The sequence below is a fragment of the Manacus candei genome, unplaced genomic scaffold (genome assembly GCF_025592945.1).
Source record: "Manacus candei isolate 608988 ecotype Guabito, Panama unplaced genomic scaffold, ASM2559294v1 h1tg000003l, whole genome shotgun sequence".
NCBI lineage: Eukaryota > Metazoa > Chordata > Aves > Passeriformes > Pipridae > Manacus > Manacus candei.
In genome coordinates, this window is record NW_026138051.1 from 19610675 (window position 1) to 19634054 (window position 23380).

Consider the following 23380-nt stretch of genomic DNA (forward strand, 5'->3'; position numbering starts at 1 on the left):
ATTCTGCAAACAAAATGGAAGCATTAGCAAAAGCAGAGCGACAGATCCGCTGAGGGTTGGGGTGATGGGCTCAGTGCTTTTCAAAATATCCATTTAGAGTGTGCCCTGTTCCTGGTATGCAGTGAAGTACCACTCCAGCTTCCACGGGCTCCAGGAGACGCTGAGGTGGAGGAGACTCTCGTTATTTCTTCTGACAGCAATATATTATAACCCTATTGTTATCAGCAGTGCTGAACTGGAACACTCATTGAAAGGGAACTGAGATGGAAAAGGACAAAGATGCAGCAAAATGCTTTGGTTTGGTGTGCCCATGTCTGAATAGGGAGCTGCAGATGGGTGCTGTACATCCTCTGCAGACCCACAGGAGCCTTGGGGAAGGGATGGCTGAGAAGCAGAACCTGCTCGGGTGGATTCTCTCCCACCCCTGCCGTGGAGTGGCCAGGCTGCAGGAGACGGTGGGATGGATTTAGGTGGCTGGTGATTATGCAACTCAACTGACACAGAGGAGAGACGAGTGGGATCTCTGCTGGTGGGATTGTTCCTGAGATAGGGTTGATCCCCACTCCAGTGGATCCACTCAGTGTTAGTGATGGGTTGAGTCTTTCAATCTGTGACAGTTCTGAAGAAATTGAGACCCTTGGGCAGATGTAGTGGTGAGGCACCAAGGTCACTTTAGGAAACAACTGGGAGGAGGAGGAGGAGGAGGAGGGGGGAGTTATGGAGGTGAAGGGGTGTCTTTGCACAGACTTGGAGCTTGGGCAGATGTGGTTCATGTCCCTCCTCCTTTGCTGTGCCAGTGGACAGGGTGGGTGCCGCTGCGTGGGCTGTGCTGGGAACCTGCTCCAGCTGCAGGATCCCTGGGAGCTGCCCACAGCCCCTGTTCCCTGTCCCCAGGCGCCACTGCAGGAGAGGAGATACAGAAATTAGGAGTGAAGTTGAGCCTGGGAAGAAGGGAGAGGTGGGGGAAAGGTGTTCTTAAGGTCTAGTTTTTATTTCTCATTATCCTGATTTAATTGGTAATAAATGAATTTCCCCAAGCCGATGTGTTTTGCCCATGATGATGATTGCTGGGTCGTCTCTCCCTGTCCTTACCTCAACCCATGAGCCTTTCCTTATATTTTCTCTCCCATGTCCAGCCAAGGAGGGCAGGGGTGGAGCAGCTTTGATGGGCACCTGGTGTCCAGCTGGTGCCAGCCCAGCACAGTGGGCCAGTGCTCCTTCCTCTCCCTACAAACTTTGGAGACGAGAAATAAAAATTCATTTTGGAAATGGTTTTCCAAATGGTCCCACTTGACTGACATCAGGGTTCTCAGCCTGGCTGGGAGGTGCTGCTGCTGAGCAGCCTTTCTCCAAAAACTCCCGAATTATGCATATTGTGAGTTTAATGTAAAGGTGTCAGGTATCTCTGAAGAGAAATTAAGAGAGTGTCAAAGGTAAAAACTAAACAAAAGGGCAGACACAAAAAGGCTGTAAATGAGGTGGAAATTGCAGGCAAATAGACAATAGAAGAAAGTTTAAGTAGCAATTTGTTCTCCTTTGCACAAGGAAATGCACTTCATTTTTAAATAAAAAAAAAATCTTTGAGGAAGCTGCACTTTTAAATACAGAACTAAATATACACTGGAAAAACCGAAACTGGTTATTGTGCAGCCCCTCCAAACACTCGCACAGCAAAACAAAAGTGAGAAGTGATTGACAGAGTTAATCTGTTCTTAATAAATGTTTTATTTAAATATTCATTTTTCTCATTTGCATTAATTCCTTGCTTCAGGCCAGCTCTCGGTACAGTACCTCTTCCTGGGCCCTCATCCGTGAGGAGCGGTGGGCCAGGATCTCCGGAGTGTCCTGGGTCTGTGGCAGCCAGTGGCTCCCAGAGGGATCCTTCCTGTGAGCCTGGAAGGTGGGAAAGATGTGGAGTTCTCAGTGAGAAGATAATTTTCTTCTTGAAATAACAGCCCACCATTTTCCTTCTAACTTCATTTGAGATAAAAGCAATGGAACAAAAACCTTGTGAGGTGAGAGGTGCTGCTGTGCACTGAAGGTTATTGATGAGGATGAGAGAGGGGAAGAGAGACAAATGCATGTTGAGGCAGCATTTCCAAAATATTCCTCCACAGTTTTTCAGGAAAAAAAGACTTTTTTTTTTTTCTGGCTGTACTGTTGTGATCATGCAAGTTCTCTGCTGGTTGTGAAATCCTGGAATTGGGCTGGGAGCCCTGGCTGGAGCTGAGGCAGCTCATCTGCACCTTGGGGACCTGCTGACTGTCTCGCTGTGACTGGTGCTCCATGGGAGTTAACTCAGCACCCACAGAAATCCACCGAAATCCATAATCCTCCAAGTGGGGCTAAGGTGGTTGTTTTTCATGCAAAGAATTGCTGGATTAGATGAAATGCCCATCAAAACTGCAGCTGCCGGGGATTTGGAGGGTGTTACTAATTAAGGGATGTTTGTATTTGGTTCACATGTCAGCGGGAGAAGGAGGAACAATATCTTCCTTCCTTTTCCCCTTCCCTAATCCTTGGCTGAGGCACACCAGGACGGGTTCCATGCTCCTGGGGACGGGCTCTGGTGGCACGTGCCGGCTCACAGGCGGGGCTGGCAGAGCTGCTGTGCTTGGGAGACCCATCCCTGCAGAGCCTGGGGGGCTCCTTCCTGGGGTGCCTGAGCCAGCAGAGCACCGTGGTGCTGGGATGTGCCACTGGCCAGCTGAGAAGGAAACAGGATTTTTCCAGGTGGCTTAGGAGGATGCAAAGCCAGCAATGCCTGGCTGCCATGGGGGCTTCCAGGGACACTAGAATAAAAGAGGATGTGTTGATGAGTGAAGAACTTTGCCCACTTTTTCTCAAACATCTCACAGTGGTTGTCTGGGCTCTGGGCTTGGCCAGGGCTTTCCCAGTTTTTGCATCCCGGGGCACAGCGTGAGTCTGACGCTGCCTCTCCACCAACCCCGCCTGCATGTTCTCTGTATGAATTCCTTTAATTTCTCATTGCTCCCAGCTTTAAAACATTCCTTGGGATAATGTCTGTGACGTGAGGCCTTCCTCCATGTCTTCTGTTTCTGTGGCTCCAGACCTCCCTAAATATGTCCCTGGAACAAGTCCTCATCTTTCCACAGGGATTTTATAGGGTAGATTTGGTGGAACTGGAAACTGTGGAGAGACACAAAACATTTCCGTGCAGTAGCACAGAGATCTTCTTGATTTAGGTGAGAAATAAGTAGCATAAACAAGGCTAACTGTTGCATTAAAAAGCAAGCCAGGGAAAATGTCAATATCCTCCATTTAAAAGAAAACAAAATGAACCCCCCCAAACTCTACCTCATCTATGTAACTGCAGGAGCTGGAATATGCAAAATTTCTTCTGTGCCTGTGTAGAACTTCAGGTGCTCTTTAAAGCTCAGATTGCTTGTTCATATGTGAATTAGTGATAGGATTTCTGTGCTGCTTGTAAGGAATGATGTGGAATTTGTTTCAAAGATCTAATGAGTGCTGGGCTGTCAGTAGCACCGAGCAGCTCTGTCCCACCTGGAATCAGACTCTGTCAAGGATGGCTGTGTTTTGCTTCAAAAGATGCTGTAACCATCAAAGATACTCACTATAAATGATCTGAACGTGTGGATTTTTTTGCTTTACAGCTATTTCTGCATATCCAATGTATTAAAGGGAATGTGTTTTCCTTGGAGGGGGTAATTTGTGGGTTGGAGGTCTTAGGACGTGTGCAAGAGCCCTTTTGCTTTATCTCAGTGTATCTTATTTTGCCCATTTGTGTTTGTTTACTTTTTTTTTTTTAATCAAGTTTAATGCTAAAAGCCATTTATAGAATGGGAATAGTGCAATGCTGAATCCCAAATGATGATAAATACTTGGAGGAGAAAGAATGTCATGTTTCTGCCATGAGTAGCTGTCCACACTGAGCAGGACAGCTGGACAGTGGTACCTGAGAAGCTGTGTGTGACCCGGATGCTCCCTGTTCTCCTCCAGATGAAAATCCCATCTTAGTGGAGTGCAGATGCATTCAGTGAAATGCAGCTTATTAAACTGTGGGTTTGTTTGGTTCATCACTTTATGTGTGTTAACAGAGGCTCTGTCCTTTTCGGAATTCAGCAGGTTCCTTTCTGCTGCTGGAGAAGTGAGTCAGTACAGTTCCTGCTTTGATTTACAAAATTGGATTTTAATCTCTTTGAAACCATTATGCTAAATCAATTTTTAACATAGCAGAGCAAGGAGGTACAAAGCCTCCCTTGTTCTCTAGTTGTGAACTCTTTGGATGAGCGAGCACCATATAAACAAGACTTAACTGGTGTGTCAGTGGAAGAGCTTTGCCAGGATAGAATCACAGAATGGTTTGGGTTGGAAGGGACCTTAAAGATGTTCCACCCCCTTTCACCCCCCACACCTTTCACTGTCCCAAATTGCTCCAAGCCCCATCCAACCTGGCCTTGGACACTTCCAGGGATGGGGCAGCAACAGCTTCTCTGGGCAACCTGTGCCAGGGCCTCACCATTCTCACAGGGAAGAACGTCTTCCTAATATCCAACCTAAATTTCCCTTCTTTCAGTCTGAATCTGTTCCCCCTTCTCCTGTCACTCCAGTTCCTGATAAATGGTCCCTCTCTGGCTTCTCTGTAGCCCCTTCAGATACTTGAAGGTGCTGTGAGGTCTCCACACAACCTTCTCTCCTCCAAGCTGAACAGCCTGAACTTTCTCAGCCTGTCTTCATATCACAGAATCCCAGAATATGCTGAGCTGGAAGGGACCCTCAAGGATCATGGAGCTCAACCCTCAGCCCTTCACAGGCCCATCCCCAAGAGTCACCCCCTGTGCCCCAGAGGATCATCCCAACCCTCCTGGAGCTCTGGCAGCCTTGGGGCTGTGCCCACTGCCCTGGGGAGCCTGGGCAGTGCCCAACCAGCCTCTGGGGGAAGAACCTTTCCCTGAGATCCAACCTGAGCCTGCCCTGGCACAGCTCCAGCCATTCCCTGGCTGCTGTCCCTGGTCCCCCCAGAGCAGAGCTCAGTCCCTGCCCCTCCTCTGCCCCTGCCCAGGCAGTTGTACCTGCAGTGAGGTCTCCCCTCAGTCTCCTCTGCTCCAGCTGAACACACCAAGTGCCCTCAGTGTCCTCACACGGCTTCAAATCAAGGCCCTTCCCACCCTCGTTGCCTCCTTTGGACACTCTCTAATGGCTTCAGATACTTATGGAATGAATGGGAGTACAGTTTTGCTCTGCTATGACAATTAGCTCCTGAGGTGCTGACAAAAGTAATAAAGTAAAGGTGTGTTTGCTGCTGCTCCTGGGAGAGCCATCCTTTGGTCATGGAGTGCCCAGGACAGGGGCAGCTGGAAGTGATGACCCTGCCTGTGTTAGTGGTGTCAGTGGCTCTGGCAGGATTTGAGAGGACTCCATCCTGGTGTTTGGTTTTTTGGGTCCTCCCCCACCCCAGCCCAGCTCCCGAGCTGTCAAGGCATCAGATGAATCACCCCTCTGATGTTTTGGATTTCTGGCAACAGTAGCAATTGGGCAATCCTCCAAATCCAGCAAGAGCACTGATAGTAATGAATGGAAAGCTGACATGATTTCACATGGAAAGCAAGGCAGGAAGAGTTTTAAGATGACTCTGTGTGTAGACATGTCTGCATTTGTCCTTTATTCTCTTCTTCCTTTCCGAAATCTGTGCTATCCCACTGTCTAGCTTGTAAATCAGTCTTGCTGCTGGCAGGGGATAAACCCTATACAAAACACTACATGTGGATTCCAGCCACAGTAGCTGAGGCTGCTCAAAACTGCACAAAATTCAAGGTTTTTCAGACCCATCCTTCTTGATGCCCATTTTGAGATGCCAATTGCACGTCCTGTTTGTAATCCTCACCCAGGAGCTTCTGCCCTAAACTCTTCGGGGAAGAAAACCTGGAATAGAACATTTATAGGCTTTATGACTTTTAATTAAAACTTGGAGCGTGAGACCTTTCAGAAGACTTCACTGACACCTTTTAACAGTCATGTCATTGAGCCTGACCTCATAGCTTTTCCCCTCTTCTGGAAATTTTCCTCTTCTGGAAGATTTAGTCTGTTTTACTCAATTCTCAAGTGAAAAAAGGGCATGTGGCATGTTATATTTTACTGAATTCACTTTTGTAAAACCCAAAAATAAGCATAAAAGTTAGTTGCAAGATAACTAGAGTTAGGGAGGAAGATGAAATTTCTTACTCCTTTAAAATCTCCCTTAGGATTAAAAAAGAGCCTCTTTCAAGATTTGGGTGATTTGCTACATAACAAATCTCATTGCCTAAAAGCTGAGGATATTACTGAAACAATAATCCAGAAATGAAGTAGTTGTGTTTTCCATATGTGATGGGTTAAATCCATGGAAGGCCAACATGAGCTCCCAGTTTGTGGGATCTCAGTGTGCCCTGAGTTAGGACAAGACAGTCTGCCTTGGCTGCGAGCAGAGAGCGTGAGCAAGTACAGCCTCCCTGGGCACTTTCTTTTCTCTGCTTTGCCACTGCAATTAAAAGGGAAATTGTTTTAATTAATCAATTAATTAATGACAAGAAGGCCAATGGCATCTTGGCTTGCATCAGCAGTAGTGTGGCCACGGGCCCAAGGCAGTGACCACTTCTGTGTGCCGGGCACAGCTGAGGTACCTCAATTCCTGGGGTCAGTTTGTTAGGCCTCTCACCCCAAGGACATGGAGGGGCTGGAGCGTGTCCAGGGAAGGGAACGGAGCTGGGGAAGGGGCTGGAGCAGCTGAGGGAGCTGGGGAGGCTCAGCCTGGAGAAAAGGAGGCTCAGGGGGGACCTTCTGGCTCTGCAACCCCCTGACAGGAGGGGGGAACTGGGTGGGGGTCGGGCTCTGCTCCCAGGGAACAAGGAACAGGACAAGGGGAAACGGCCTCCAGCTGTGGCAGGGGAGGGTGAGGTTGGATATTGGGGAAAATTTCTTTGTGGTAGGGGCTGTCTAGCCCTGGCACAGCTGCCCAGGGCAGTGGTGGAGTCCCCATCCCTGGAGGTATTTAAAAGACATGGAGATGTGGCACTTGGGGACACGGGTTAATGGTGGCTTTGGCAGTGCTGGGGAATGGTCGGATCCAATGACCTTTGGATCATGGGCTCACTGAATCGTTTAGGTTGGGAAATCCCTCCAAGAACCCCAGGGTCAGGACTGTGCTTGTCCTGTCCGTGCTCTGGCACCAGTGCTGGACATTTCTGGTTGGTCTTTATTTCTCATCCTTGGGCTGTTCCTGCCTCTGCAGACCTGCTCTCTTTTTGAATAGTCCAATGACTGAGGTCCTGGGGGCTTTTGCTTTGTTGAAAAAATGTGGTTCTGCTCCCCATTTTAGTTCAAAATGGCAAATTCCACTCCTTTCTAATCCCCATCTAATTTGAGGTGGAACACCTGAATTTGCTAATAATCTCTGATTATTTCATGCTAATCTTGCTGTTCTAGAGGGTGGTTCTGGTTGACATTGAACAGATGACTTATTAATTATTTTCCTTTATATCATTTGTCCTCCAGGCAACACCTTTTGGTCCATGTTTGTTAACTGTACTGTTCAACACTGGTTAGTTCTCTATGCTTTCCCTGCCTGTTGTAGGTAAGATTGTTCAGCATCCCCCAAAAATGTCATTTTCCTTTACTTGGGTAGTGGTTTTACCACATAAATCACCAGTGTCTGGTTGTTTTGCAGGCTGGGGGATGTGTGATGCCCTTTGGAGTAGGCAGCCCAGGCTAAATCCCAGGATAAGGCTTGGCGTAGGACTAGCACAAAAGCTCAGGTGGAAGTCACTGGAACCTCACAGTGTTGCCAGTGCTGAAATATAAAAAAAAATATTGAAAATGCTGCACTGAACTACTTAGTTATGAGCCAGGATCCCAAAATAACCACCTTTCAGTTGGTAAAATAAATTATCAAAGTCTTTCAGATCCAAATGTAATGCTTGGGCAAATTAATCCATTGTTGTATTGTTATAGTGCTCTAATCATATTTTTATATAACCCGGGAGTTGGAACTAAGAAGCATTTTGCTGTCAGTGCAAACACAATAATAAGAATAGTCTTAACAAAGTGACGTGCACTTAGTTGACTTTCTGAAATACATTTCAGCGGAAATTACAGATGCTTTTTACTTTTCATTATCATTAAGGTACAAATAACTTCCTTGTATTGAAACCCAGGCTTACTTTATCTGCTTTAATAATTATATTGAGGCTCATTATGGACACCTTGTTTGTAATTCTGGCTTTTCTTATTGAATTCTGAATGTGTTATTACAAAAGTATGTACTTTACCAGATGGAGTATATTATGGCAGCGTTTAGTTCCAGTTGATCTTTTCTAAAGAACACACTGAATGATCTCGGGCTAAATAGAACCGAGACAACATCGAGCTGGATTTTTTTCCTTAAAGCACTTTTCAGGCTGCTTGGAGGGAAGCAGAAGCCAAGAAATGCTGTCGGATTGAGGAGGGCAGCTGGAAGAGGTGGGATGATGAAGACCTGGTGATGGGGAAGAGGTGTGGAAGCTGCATCGCAGGCGGGGGAGACTTTTCCAAGAAAATATCGTAGTTGATGTCAAGGTTGTCTCATTTGTCAGTGGGATATTGCTTTAATGGTGTTCTTTTTTCCTCTCCAGTTTACATAATGAGATCAAGCTAATTAAACCATGTCTAGCTCTGGGAAAAGATCAAAATGTGAACTTTTTTTATTTCTTTTTATTAAAACCTTCACCCTGTAATGGAAGATTATAGGAAGTACTTCACTACCAGTGTATCTTGCTCATCCCTGAGAAATACAGCTCCTCTTTTTAACCAATACCTCCTTGGTTTTAATAGTTTTTTTCTCCTAGTTGATCATGTTTCAGGAATGTGCAGAAGGTGCACACTTGCTGTGGTTGAGTAGACTAGGCAGGGGAACAATAATAAGTAGATGCAGTGAGGTGTTTAATGCAAAAGCCACTGATGATAAAACCTATTGAAAAGTGTCTTTTTCTGTGAAGTTGTGGAGGAGTCACTTAGACCAGTTCATTCAACGTGTTTCTTGTTCCACACAGCTGACTGACCATGGGGAGACTCAGGGGTCTCCTTGGACCTGAGAATGGTTTTTTTTACAGCCTCCTTAAATTTGAAGATGTTTTTTCCTATCCAGTTTTGCTTTCCTAAATAAAACAACAAAGGAAGGGGAGGGGAATGAAAGTATAGGGATTTTTGTTGAGGTCGAATGCAAATAAGGACCCATTGTACTTTAAGAAAATGACTGTCACACTTCATGCTGTGCTAGCAGTCGCAGGTGCCGTGCTGTGTCGGTGCTGGGTGACCACACCGGTGGTTGATGTCTCCTGGAGGTACCATGACTCAGCACTGGCAATCCAGCTGCTGAATTTTCCCCACTGCAAGGTCACAGATCCGAGTCCCCTCCTGATGTCCATACCTGTATGTTGGTGGCATCATTGTCATCGTGCCATTGCCTGGAGCGACCGCGGGTCTCGATTACGAGAGGCTTTCCGGGCTGGTATCGGGGCGAGGAGCTATTGCCAGCGTTAATATATTAATGTATTAGATCATCCTAATTATATTTTAAGCTGGAATGACTTCAGAAGGATTGAGAGGCAGTGAGGGCTCTCCCATGGCTTCTCCCCCTCGCAGAGGAGACAAGGTTCAAGTATTATTTTCTCTTCCATAGGGGAGGACCAGCTGCGTCAGGGCTGGGGAGGAAGTTTCTCCTGATTGAGTTGAATCGCAGAGTGGCTTTGAGGTTCCATTCAAATCACTGCAATTTCACTTCCCCCTGTGACAGAGCAAGGAGCTCTCCACTTTGATCCTTCGTGTAGGCTTGGAGGGAAAGAGGGGGGAAAGAGAGAAGGAAAGCTTTTGTTTCCTGCATGTTGTGCTGTCCCCAGCTGACAGGGTGTCGGTGTAGCTGTGCTGTGCCAGCCTTACACACCCTGCCAGAGCCCCCGTGGAGCGTGACGGGGCTGGGATGTGCGGGGGGACCGAATGTGTCTCCTCTATGATTTCCCTGCATCAGTGACTGTGCCATCTCCTGATGAATAAATTGGCTCCGTGTGGAAGCAGAGCTTGATCCACAGCTCGCAGGGTGCAGCACGAGCCTCTCTTTGCCTTGATGGGCTTTAGATGAGGCCCTGTAAAAAAGCTGATTGTGGGTTGGTTTTTTTTTTAATCTGTGTGAGATCTTAAAATATATTAGGGTTAATGAAATCAGTGAAATTGGGAAGCACTGCCTGTGATGGACAGATGGCCAAAAGCACTTGGAAGTACAAGTGGTTTTGCAGCAGAAGGAGAGCCGGGATGTGGCTGATGGATCCGCGTGCCGTGGGCATGGACTGGTGATGCAGGAGGAGGGAGTGCCCCAAGCTCCCACCCTGCTGAGGTGATGCTGGTTTGCTTCACCTCAAGGTCCCATTCCTGCCCTCCTCCCATTGTAATAAATTCCATCCCATCCTTGGAGGCACCATTCGAGCTCCCAAGCAAAATTTATTCTTTGAAATAAAGCACTCCTTGTCATAATTGAGCATATATGTGTACTTTCCTTTCCTGTACAACTCCAGCAGCCACTGAACACACTTAATAATGTTTTTCGCAGTATTTCAGTGGTATGAATGTACATGGAAATTACAGCAAAGGCATCATTTTTTTAACAGCTGTGTTTAGTTGAATAACAGATTTAGAAAGTGCAGACTTTAATTAATCTGTGTTTTCTGCTGGGATTTCAGCACCATCTGATTTACTTTTCATGGTTGAAAAGTGTAATTGTAGTTTTTCCCTTTAGCTGCAAGTTTATCCTCCCAAGAAATCGATTTGATTCTTCTTTTTCTTAAAGCAAACTCAATATCAAACTGATGGTACCTGGAATGCAATACAGGTAATGCACTGGCTCGGGCTGCCGTGGGGTGGAGAACAAATATCTGTCAAATATTTTGCTGGGAAATACTGCTTTTCCTCCTCCCTGCCTTGCTGTATATCACAGCAAGCATCCAAATCCCATCCTGTACTCTAGGGCCAGGGACAGTTGGGTACTGGAAGGTAAGGACTGGTATTCCTGAAGAAGCCTCTGAGCAGGAAGGATTTTTGTCACCTTTGATGTAATCTTTTTAGTTGGAATTATGACAGGAAGACTCTCCCTCTCTGTGCTTGCTCCTCATTATAAAACATGTTTGTGTGAGACAGTTCTTCAGATGTTCCTCAAAAAATCCTCCCTTGGAGGTGCTGATGGATGCCTGGGGATCATGCACAGTGGTGGAAGTGGAGTCAGGGGCTGGAGAACCTCGATGATAAATGGCATTTTCTCATGCACTCGTGACCACTCATTGCTCTGTCTCTGTCAGGATCAGAGTGTTGCAAACATGCAGAGCTTCAGTGCCTCTGGTTTGGGATTTTTCTTTAAAAAATCAGGCTGTTGTGGAAAGGTATCCTTATCCCACCCCTGCTTTTGCCCTGGGACAAGGTTCCCTAAGCTGAGGATGAGGACTTTTGCCTGCAGCCCAGCATGGGGTGGTTGGAGTTGCTCAATCAAGTTGCTCCTCTTGGTGTCTGCCAGAGAATCTGCAGGGAAATGAATGTTGTTATTTTGGAAACCCTTGTGTGAACCAGCCCTTTCTTCCCTGTGAGGTGGGGAGGCCCTGGCACAGGTTACCCAGAGAAGCTGGGGCTGCCCCATCCCTGGAAGTGACCAAGGCCAGGCTGGACGGGGCTTGGAGCAACCTGGGCTAGTGGAAGGTGTCCCTGCCCATGGCAGGGTTTGGAATGAGATGAGCTTTAAAGTCCCTTCCAATCCAAACCATTCCACGATTCCACAAAGAAGAAAAGCTGCTTGGACCCTCCATGAATCGCAGAGTGCTTCCATGTTGCTCGTTCTGAGCTGGGTTGGGGGAAGGAGGTTTTTACAAAATAAGGGCATTACTTGCATTCTTGGAGGCAGTCCATGTAATTTTAGTTACTGTCAGATGTACTTTCCCCCCATTTTTATTTTATTATGTTGGTGTGGAGTTTGATGTCTTAAGGGCTTTGTGTGCGAAGCCCACAGCAGCTGAGGGGAAGCATTGCGTTTGGATTCTGAGTGGAATCTTAGGATGCTAATCTGAGTAAGATAAAAAAAAAAATCTTGATGGGTTTTAAAACTTATTTTAATTAAGGTTTTTCCTTTCATCTCACCAAAGCCCTGAATTAGCTCCTTCATTCTCCCACAAATACAAGCAGTCCCTGCTGGTACAGACACTCACGCATGGAGGGCTTCAGCTGAAGGGTCAAACCCAGACTGGGAAACACCATGTGCCCAAAATGCTGGGGGAATTAAAGCAGGGTTTGGGCAAAGTTAAAAAAGGCCACACTAACCAGCTGCCTGGAGGATGCTGGGGCTCCCCAGCACAGTCTTGAGCTCTCCAGCTTTGTTGAAGAGCGTGGGACTGGGGTAGCTGTTGTTACCAGCCCGAGGAGCTGCGGATGAGATGTGGTGGTTTGTTGCTCTGTAGTGGCTTGTCCAGACACTTGTGTCTTTTTGTAGTGCTCCACAAAAACCCCTGGATGGTCTTGCTTCACTCCCTTGAATGGTTTTGCTCCTCTTGTTTTGCCCCATGGGCTTTGCCCTGGGAGGGGTGGGGGACCTGATGCGTGGTGGGAACTGGACACAGCAGGGACTTGGACCCAGGCTTCCTGCCTGGGAGATGACGCTTGTGAGCTGCTCCGGGTGCCTGGGGTTTCCAAGACATTCCTGGTGAGATTTCTGCTAAAACTGGCACATTCTGACACAATGTTTTGGCCTTGATGAACTGGGGGACAGATTCAACACGGCTTTTTTTAGTAGCTCCACTCTACAGCACCTGTGCACTCTCCTTGCCATGCATGGTTTTGGCTGGGGCATCACTCAATGGATGATGGTGAGGGGCCCTCCCTGGAGGGGCAGTTGTGACCACGGGTCCCATCCACCACGAGGTGATCCGGGCTGCAGCTGTGCCTCCCTGCTCAGGCCCTACATTCCCTTGCTCCTCTCGGGCGTGGGAGCTCCGAGAGGCTGTTTGGAGAGGCTGGTTGGTGGGGTGAGCCGCTCGCTGCAAAGTTTGACCCAGGCACGGTGCCAGCCCGAAGGAAGGCTGACAAGTAATCAGGAATCAAAGGAGCCACCTGCACACCGCGGGGAGCCGCTCACCGGGTGGCGAGCGAGCGGTGCCAGCGCTCATCGCCGAGCCTTGTTCTCCAGCCCCGCTTCCCAGGGAGGCAGCACGGGAGGGGGTTGCTCCCTCCCTGGCCTCACCCTGCCCCCAGTGGGGATTTGGAGAGGGATGCGAGGTGGGATCGTGGCTGTGTGGATATGCCAGGGCACTGCTTCATGTGGGGAGAATCAAGGGGGAATGTTGGGAGTGATGGGGCTGGGCTGGAGCATCTTGGGGATGCTGATGCTGCAGCAGAGGAGAGGGGACAGCCTTGCTGAGCTGAGCCTGTCACCGTGTGAAATTCCCACTCCTTTGGCCGTGTGAACCCACAGGCTGCATCGCCAGCAAACAGCCAGGGAGGAAAATAAGGTCTTTTAAAGAGCATTTTTTTATCCTCTGCGGGTTCGTAAGAATGGCCCCGACGAGGGCGGGAGGGAGGGAGGGAGGCAGAGGGGTGGCGTGATATGCAGATGTCTGTGTCACTGCACACGCACCAGCTGCACTCCCGGGCTGGGCTCACCCAGCTCCCAGGCTGGCAGCTCAATTCCTACTTCAGGGGGCACATAGGATTTGTTTTGGAGAGAGAGAGAGCAGGAGATGTGTGTGGCCGTGTGCGTGCGTGTAGTTACCTGAAGACATAGAAATTAGCACTGTCCTCCAGCCCTGCAGCCCCACACTGCCCCACACCTGCCACCTGGAGAAGGATCTATCCCAGTATATTGAAGTTTTGGTTCCTTATTAGGGACATTACAGGATAGGCCTTGATAGGGTCTCTTTTAAACAGCTGGCAAGGGAAATTCGCTCCTGTCTTTCTTCCCAGGGTGCACTGGTGGACTGGGAGCAGCCCCTGCCCTCTCCCCGCTGTGCTGACTGGAAGGGAAGGGAAAGCCGGTCTCCAAAGCATGAGCAAAGTGCTGGGAAAGGAAACTCACTTTTGCAAAGCTGGGCCAAAAATGAAGGATTTTTATAGCATACAAATGTTACCTACAGTTATTTATACACCCTCCTCAAAGGCTATTTATACCCTCTCCCTGCTTTTGTGCTGCTGGCTGGAGAATATCCTTATATTAGATGTTTTCAGCAGCGTGGGATGTTCTTCAGCCGTCGCCCGACTGCAGGGCCATATGTTTCCAACACTGTTCCTGGAAGAAGAGGGCAATTCATGGACTGCAACCACTGCCACAGCTGTGAAAGCTGGGTTTGCGTCGTGGATGCCAGTCCGAGTTGCTGCAGTTATGGGGAGAAGGAGATGAACATGCCTGACCACAGTGGTGTTAATGAAAGCAATCAGTTCCTACAGCTGGAGGAGGTGGCTCGTTGCATCAAGGGTCAGGAGTAAGTTTTCCCCCATTTCCCACATTGTGCAGTCGATCAGGAGCAGTGTAAGGTTATTTTATTGTTTCCAGGAGCGCCGGACCCAGGCTCCCTGCGGGAGGTCGCATGCTTGGCTTGCTGCATCATTGATCCAGCCTGCCAGAGAAATTCTTTATTCCTCTTAAATGTGGACTTGCACTTAAAAAGCAAACAATCCTTTAACATTTCTGAGGCTGAAAGCAGCAGAACGAGTGGCTTTTGTCATCAGGGATGCTGTCTTTTCTGATCGCTCTGGGAATCCAAGGGAATGTGCTACCCAACAAAGAGCAATTTTGTTAAAAAAACGAGGAAAAGAGAAGGGATTGGAGCTTCCTGTGCTCTGGATAATTGGGGCTGTCTCCTCTGCAGCTACATGGCACATTGTGGCTGGGTTTGGAAGCTGAATGGTTTTCAGGTTTCCCTGATTCACACCATGAAGTTTGCAGTTCGGTCTATACTGGCCAGCACTGGTGTGCTGAGTTTGGCAGCCACCTCTGTTGCAGTCGTGGATATTTGCTTATGGCAGATCAATAAAAATAACTGCACTGTCTTTGGAAAAACATTGTGTCCCATTAAAACACCGGCATCGCATCCAAGATTGGTTTTGTTTTTAGCAATGCTGATGTAATGGCTTTATGCAGGAGGCTGTTCCCAGAGGAGCCTCTGGGAGCAGAGCCTGGTTTACCTCGACCTCCTGCTTTTGAATTTTGCATTCCTGCAGCTGAGGTTACCTCTGTCAGTGCCCTGTATTTCCAAGATGTTTTGGTGATGCTGTGTGGGACATGGTGGGTTGTCCCTCTGCCTCGTGACCACTGTAGGGCTGTGGTGTGGAGGGAGAGGTGCTCGCAGGTGGCTCCTGAGCTTTTCCAGCACTGATGGGGCCAGGACACCTTTGATGCTGCTTTTTGAATAGCATGAAATTGGGTGATAAATAACACTTCCTTCAGGATGGTGCTTGTTTTTCCCTATCCCAAGCTGAACTTTTCTAAGGTTGCCTGCAAGTTCTCTGTGCCTGGGCTCTTATTCCCGGTCCCTGCAAGTGCCGTTGCCATCAGATGGGGAGATGTGGGCACATGGTCAGTGTTTGTAAATCCTCTGCTTCTGCCTTCCCCTCACTGCTGTTCTTGTCCCTTTTTCCACAACTACAACCAGAAGACGACTTTTTACCATTATTTTGTGGGGAAAGAGCCTCCTGACTCCTCCTGAACCTGTGAATGGATTTCTCAACCTCCAGCCATCCGAGGTGTAAATGAGATGGGAGCGGGGGCTTCGCACGAATCCCACCTTCCTGCCGGCAGCCCGCTCCCTGCCTGCTTCATTTGACATTTTTCTGCCCTAACAGGGATTATTTTTTGATAGATCCCCCCCCAAATTTGCTAATTCTTACCACCACTAAGCCAGCACTGCCACTGGCATTGGGAGGTGCAGGCGTTGTGTGGCACGAGGGGCAGGGACCCCCAAATTCCGAACAGTCGTGATTGACTGTGCAGCTTGGGCAAAGTGCATTTGTTGCCTTGGAAACAAATAGCAGCAGTGAACAACTCAATGAAATTTATGGAATCAACTTCAATAAATCTTGATGATAAATGTGCAAAAACATACCCAATTTGATGAAGATCTACACTATGCAGATGTGAAGGATGGTAGTAAGTTATATAACAGCTTCAGTGACAATTTTGGGCTGCCATGGTCGTGTTCCTATAATATGGGCTTTTTTTGTTGTTTCTGAGGAAGCTGTCTGCTTCTTTTCATAGATATGGCATTTAATTTTAATTTCCAGGGTATCTTTAAGTTTAATTGGCATGCTGGATGATTACAGTGGGTTGTTTTGTCTTTTGCAGAGCCTGATTCATATCGAACTCAGGATAAAAATAAAATTGAGAGTGGTGGCAATCCAAGGGAGCACAAAGTGCCATGTCACCCACCTCCAAGAAGGGTGCAAAATTTCACAAATTAATTAAAGCAGTTATATAGGACATCTCCCTAATTCCTTGTATCAGCCTGTGTGTGTTACAGATGAGTGCAGGTCAGTGATTTTATAGGTACAGTCAAGCTCTGCAGCGGATTTTATTCTCATGTGGGAAGGTCTCCGTATTTACCTGTGCATAGGAGTGGGGTGTGTTTGTTGTATCTCAGCTGGTGATATTTTCTAAAACTGATATTTTTTGTTCCTGATTTGACCTGTGAATCGATGAGGTTTCAGGAATATCAGTGGACTTGTCTAGAGACTGCATTATAAACCTTTAACACAGCCCTCAATGCAACTCAATGTTTCTCCATTAGTTCCTTTGCCTCTTCTCCTTACAGGCTCTTATTTTCACAATTTTCTGCTAAGTCAGGAAGCACTGGTAATATTTACTTCTTCCTTTCATGGGACTTTGGGCCACAGTTTTGCACTTGCAGCTGTGGTGGAGGGGCTCATGGGGGCTGCCTGGGGCAGTGCTGCTCCCTCCCTCCCCTCCTGTGGTTTCTGCTTCATCCACCCTGTGCAAACCTGGGGGTCCTATGGCTGGGACTCAAACCCAAGCCTGGCCTGGTGGGCAGGGGTGTTGCAGAATCACAGAATGGTTTGGGCTGGAAGGGGCCTTAAAGCTCATCTTGTTCCACCTCCCTCCCGTGGGCAGGGACACCTTCCACCAGCCCAGGTTGCTCCAAGCCCCGTCCAGCCTGGCCTTGGACACTTCCAAGGATCCAGGGGCAGCCACAGCTTCTCTGGGCAACCTGTGCCAGGGCCTCCCCACCCTCCCAGGGAAGAATTTCTCCCCAGTATCCCATCTAACCCTGCCCTGTGTCAGTGGGAAGCCATTCCCCTTTGTCCAAAGTACCTCTCTTGGAGCCCCCTTAGGTACCAAGAAGAGTCTCTAAGGAGGAATTGCCTTCCAGTATCTTAAGCCGATTTTTCTGCAGAGGCACCTTTTGTCCCCACTCTGTCTAGAAGGTACTTTGGTTTTGATGAATATTGGAGGTCTGTAAGACGGACTGGTCATGTTTTAACCTTGTCCCTCCCTTTTCCTCCTCTTACAATCCTTTCGTCTTCTTAGCTTACTCCTGGAATGACATGTTTCTAAGCATAAAGCCCTTGGACTATGGGTGAGTGAAAATTCCCAGCTGTAGGGCAGGATCCTGCTCCTGCCTCGGCACCTGGTTTGCTGCCATTGTTTCACCTGCACCAGTTTGCCTTGTTGTGTGGATCTGCACAGATCTGAGCCAAGCCCTCGAGTTGCTCAGTATCTTCCAGCCCACAAAGTCAGCACTTCCCCGTGTCAGCCCTGCTGTGTTGTAGGGAGCAGGGAAATCCCGAGGGATGCTGAGTATCCCTCCTGCAAATCACCCCAGGTCTGCTCCAGTACCGGAGTTTGGAATGTGGCTCCTCAGAACCTGGTGCTTGCCCAGAGCTCTTCACTATAGATTTTAATTTATTTAATGCTGGGCGTCTTCCTAACCTTGGCTGGGATCAAAATCTGAGTTTTCCTTAGATCCAGGTGAGGAGGGCTGGAAACATGAAGGACTTCTCCAGAAACCCCAGGCACATGGGATGATTTCCGAGCTCCGCTCTGGTGTTTACAGAGCACCAGAGCACATACAACTGTGTAAGACAGCTTGAACTCCATTAGGAGCTAAATTTAGTGACTCACTAACTCCTTTTTGATATGTTTTTATAATTTCATTGTATTATGACACTTGGTTTTAAATTTGCATGAGTAAATGAGCCTCTCACTAAGTCAGGTAAAAAGATTTTTCACTTATCTACCATGAAATAAGACATGAAAAAAATAGTGAGAGTTGAAAGCAATGTATCCTTGACATATTTAGTTTACATTTTTTCCAACTGTGCTGACTGAACATTTCTAACCATTAATGATCCAATAAAGCTGTTTGTACCACTTTAACAGGCTAAATAATTTCACATTAGGAAGACATTTTGTAATTAATTTTGTATTTTGTGGGAGAACCCTATTTTTGGAAAATATAAATGTACATTTAATTGCACTCACAATCCAAATTGGAAGATGCAGCGAGTGAAAACTGGCCTTTTATGGTTCCACCTCTAAACAGTAAAGTCCATGGAGGCAATTAACAGTAGTGAACAAGTTTAACTGGGGTTTCCATGACTTGTTCAATAAGTTTCCTGCAGGATTGCTTAAAAATATTCTCTGGGCAGTGAAGCTCCTCCGTTTGATGGAAGATCAGACCTCACACCTTCATCCCTGCCATCACAGAGGTTCCACCAGCTTCTGATTCACTAACGTGGATTTATGGTCTGGTTTTTAAAGTGTATCTGAACTTTTATTTAGGATAACCTTGACAAGACCTGAGCAATATTGGGGGCTGCACTTTAAAAGTATTTTTCCCCTCTCATTTCCAGTCCAAGAAGAGGCCACCCAAGGTCCTGCTGCTGATGGGATTTGGGGGATGGATCTGAGGAACCTCCCTTTGTTTTGGACAGGTGATGAGCAGCAAGGAGATGGCACCAATGCTCCTTCAGTCCTCACCTGGGCTCTGGTGGTGAGCTCATGTGGAGGCGAAAGTTCCACTGTTAATTATCCAGCTTTTTGACTCTCCTCATCTCTCTGGACATCACTGGCTTTAATTTTTTTTGTGTTATTGATATTTTTTCTTTTTTTCCCCCTGTTTCATTAATAGTGACAGATGCTTTTAATTAAAAAGACAAGACAAAACAAAATCCTGAGTAAAACAAAAAGAGAATATTCTAATTTGGCGTGACATTATGAGGCAGGATGGCTCCTGGCATGCAAGGTACGGAAAAGGTCATCTTCCACAGCTCCAGCCTTTTGCAACAGTGGAATTAAGTTCAAACTCAGGCTGGTTTTGAAGTCTTAAGTCTCTCCAGGGATTCCTTTCATAACATCTTCGAACTGGATAACACTACAGTAAATGAAATACACTGCACTGGATTAAAGGGTTATTTCCCCTGTGTGTTGAGCTGACACAGAATCCCAACCCTCAGGTTGCCTCTGAGTTGTCTCTATCTGCTGATACCCTCTCTGCTTTACATAACAGCTCTCAGAGTTTTTGCAGGGAAAGTTTTGCCATTATTTATTCGGCTTCGGCGCTCGGCGTACGCGCAACAGTTTTATGCAGCAAGGAACCAAAATAAAGCAACTAAACAGGAAGAAATTTAACGAGCTTCAAAATGTGAGGGAAGCAATGCAGGGAAGAGTGGAGCTGCCTCTTCAGGTCTATTATGCTGCTCTATAATTTATACCAAAATACAAACTATCGCTCTCTCTCTGCATTGCCACTCACATGTTCAGCAGCACAGAGCTTGCAGTAACAACAGGGATGATCTGTGCTACTGTGCTCTTATCTGACTGTACCAACAGCTAAAATTTGTTAGGGATCATTTGCAATGTGTTTTGTTGTAGAACAAATGTTCATTTTGACTTTGAACTTGGTGCCTGCTGCAGCTCGTGCAGATTGCGTTGAGTGCCGGGTATCAAACCGCTGCCATCTGCACCGTGCCAGGGACCACCGTGGCTGGGCTCCAGAGCACGTCCTGCCTCTCCACACCGGGGAAAGATGAGTGGCTTTAAATATCAGAGCATTGGCTCCTCCAGCTCCGTTGTGCCGTGGCCAGTGCCCCGGGACAGGGTGGCCTCTTGGTCCTGGGGAAGGTGTTGTCTCCAAGCTTGGGATGGCAAATCCCAGTGGGTGTTTATTGAACCCACTCTGGAACTGAAGAAATTGTCTTGGTCCTTTGTTTCCCCCCACCAAAACACCAATTAAAGACCACTCTGAAAGCACGGGAAGCCTGTGAAACACAAACTCTGTGATAAATTTTTTTGACAGTAAAAAAGAAGAAAACTATTTCTTCTCCCTTCTTGTCTCCTCCCGTTTTCTTTTATCCAAGGTGGTCCAGGGCTGGCTGGATCAGATGGAAAACTGAAATTGTCTTATAAAGTGTTTATACAAGATAAAGTGCATCCTTTGCATTCTTGATACATTTGGGTTTGGTAGAAGCAAGGCACTGTGTCTGTGTGTCCGTGTGTCCCTCTGGGTTCTGTTCTCTGTGCTGAATCTCTTCTACCTCCGTGGCTCAATATCCCCCCGCACCGTGTTTTTCTCTGGACATGCTTGTGGATACTGCTGGAACAACCACTGCTCCTCTTAACCAACGCCAAACCCCTCTCCCGAGAGCTCATGGGATGGGTGGGGGTTGCTGCTCTTCACGAGGGTGGGGAGGTGCCTTCTTTCCTCTCCCTGGTCGTGCTTCTGCTCCACAAGTTGCAAACGTTGTTTGTCTCCGTTAGCTTTTGGGATGAGGTGCTGAGATCTGCACACTGACCTGTGGCTCTGTGGGAGGTGTTCACCAGGATTTGTCTGTGCTGACGGGTTTCTGCTGGCGAGCTCCTCGAGGACCTGTCCCTGCGGGCATCGGGTTCCTGGCTTTCCAAGTGTTATTCACATATAAACCCCCACACACATTAAAAACTTGTGGGGAATGATACTTTGGGGTTTCTGCTGTCCACGAGTAATTAAAATCAGTGACATTTTTAGATTTACCTCTAACTGAACAACCTGGGAGGAGGAGCAGGGGCAGGGAGTTGCGTGTGCTGCTTTTCTGGGTGGCTGGAGGTCCCCGTGCTGTGGCCTCCGAGAGGGTCTGTGTCTGTCCAGCTGGAAAAGCTGGGACATACTGAAAATATGCTCTGGGCTTTAGCACTTCCTCCAGATTGTTTCTTCAAGTATTTAAAAATATATTTTATAGCACTAAAATAAATGTTAATGAGTCTGCGTTTCTTAGGGCTAACAATAGCATTTCTATTTCAATCCAGCAGCCTGGCAGGGTGTTTGGTGATGGAGGGGCTGGATGTGGAGACCTGGCTGTTTCTTTCTGACTTGGTCCTAGATGTCTTGAGCAGTTTTATTCTCTTGTGCTTTACTTGCCCTGTTCTGCTAAATAGCAGTGAAAAGCTTCCTTGCTTTGTTAAAGTGCCTGGGATTTATCAAAGACCTCTGGGCAAGTGTTAAATGCTGATTTGGGTATAAAAAGTGTTATTTAGTGTTATATTTTTACCTCTTCAATGTTAGCATGTATTTTTACATACTCCTTGAAGTGACCTTTGTGATTTTCCAACCAAAGAGACAGTCTCCTTGACTCAAGGATTTGGTTTTTTCCACTACCTGGCATGGCATCTCTGAAGTAATTTTGTAAACACGCTTTTCAGGCATGTTTTTGGTGTTTGGGCTGGGGCTCACAGTGCTGGAGGTGCCAGTTGCATCCAGAGGATGGGAGAGTTGCCATGAGAAAAATAATAGCATGGAAGTCAGTTCCTCTCATTCCTCATCTTGGTTCTTTTTCTCAGTTACGAGGAAATGATATTTAAGGATCCCAGGCTGCCAAGTAAGATGGACATGGATTTGGGGGGAGGCACCCCAAGAGTTTGCACAGGAGCAGGGCATGAGGTGTAGGAGGAAATGGGATGGCAGGAATTCAGCCTTGGCATGGAGTCAAAGGCAGCAGCCCTGCTCCGAGCAGCTGCGTAGCCAGGGCTGCAGGAGGCCAAATGGTTTGTTTGTCTGTTTACATGGATGTGTGGGGCTGTGGAGGGGAAAACCACTTAGCAGAAATTCTGCTATTAAAACAGATGGTGGGAGATTAATCTGTTTTTTAGGGGGGTGCTTCCTGGTACAGTGACCAAATTATTAATCCCTTCCCGTTCTAGGAGTCCTTCCATCGTTCCAGGGGATGGGGGAATTGTGTCTTCTGAAACTCGGCTCCTTCCCTGCTTTCTCACAAGCCAGTGTGGTATTTTGGGAAGCAGAAGAGCATTTGTCGGGGTTGTTGCTGCAGTTTCTCTGCCCGTGGTGCTTCCACGCTGCTCAAGCCCTTTCCGTGCTCCCAGGGCAGTTCCATGGGCTCCTGCAAACCGGCAGCAGCCCCTTTGCTGCTGCTCAAATGCTGGTTGTTATCCTAGACTTCCTTTTTCTCCTTCCATTTTAGAAATTGCTCTTTTTTTCCCCCCTGCCGTATCACTGACAGCCACATTCTCCTTGACAGTTGTGATATTTGTATGTGTGCGTAAAAACAGTAGGAAGCATTTATGTAGGTGTCACTAATTTAATTTAATATAATCTGATCTGTATGTATAGAGAGGACTGTTCTGACTGAAATGCTTCTCTTTATTTTGCAGTCTTCATCGTCATCAAATACAACTCCTTTCATTCTCCTCTTCCATTCACCTACCCAAAGACCAAATCTGGAAATAGTAACCAAAAGAGAAGCCCACGTCACACACAGAGCAGGGAAAGGTTGAAATAATTGAAGGGTAAGTAATTTTTTTCACCTTTATTTTGTGTGTAAAGCCACAATAGTAAGTGCAGGACTGTGTAAAGAAGCTGTTAAGCACATGCACAGCTGCTTTGTGAGCAAAGTGGAAAAAATGACTGAAATGCTGATTTGGTGGTGAAAGAAAGGTATTGCAGGTGAGAAGGTGCCCAGAAGGGCAGCGTGCCGGCGGTTTGGAATGTTGGTACTGCCAGTTTGGAGTATTGGTACTGATTCTTCTCAGCCTGGATCCATCTCTGCTCCTGCCTGGGTGGGAGCAGTGGCTCTGCACAGGATGGGGGCTTGACATGGCTTTGGCTGGTCTGAAGGAGCTTCCCAGCTGAGCAGGAGCTGGGAGATCGGAGTCTCCTGCTGCTGAAGAGCTCTCGTGTCATTTCCTTCTCTCTCTCCCGCTTCAAACCTCTCTCAGCTGGGCTGGGGATCCGTGTGCACGGGGCAGGATGTTTTGTCTTCTGCTGGTTTCTGCAGTCCCTCGGTTCTGGGGGCTCCACGAGCTTTTCCTGGAGAGCAACCCAGTGGTGCCTGCGCCGGGATTTTCTGAAGGAAGGCGTTGATGGGG

General features: G+C 47.5%; 1 protein-coding gene across 5 annotated transcripts in view; it reads left to right on the forward strand.

Moving 5' to 3' along the window:
• Window positions 1–23380, forward strand: part of NEXMIF (neurite extension and migration factor) — a 174517-nt gene that overhangs the window by 92081 nt on the left and 59056 nt on the right. For 3 of the 5 annotated variants that reach the window (XM_051790275.1, XM_051790254.1, XM_051790243.1), the window contains one exon: window positions 22667–22801. The gene's annotated coding sequence lies outside the window, so the exon portion shown is untranslated. Of the gene's footprint in view, window positions 1–7512; window positions 7592–19602; window positions 19710–22666; window positions 22802–23380 lie in introns of those variants that run through there. The other 2 variants (XM_051790264.1, XM_051790286.1) reach the window with 2 other exon arrangements.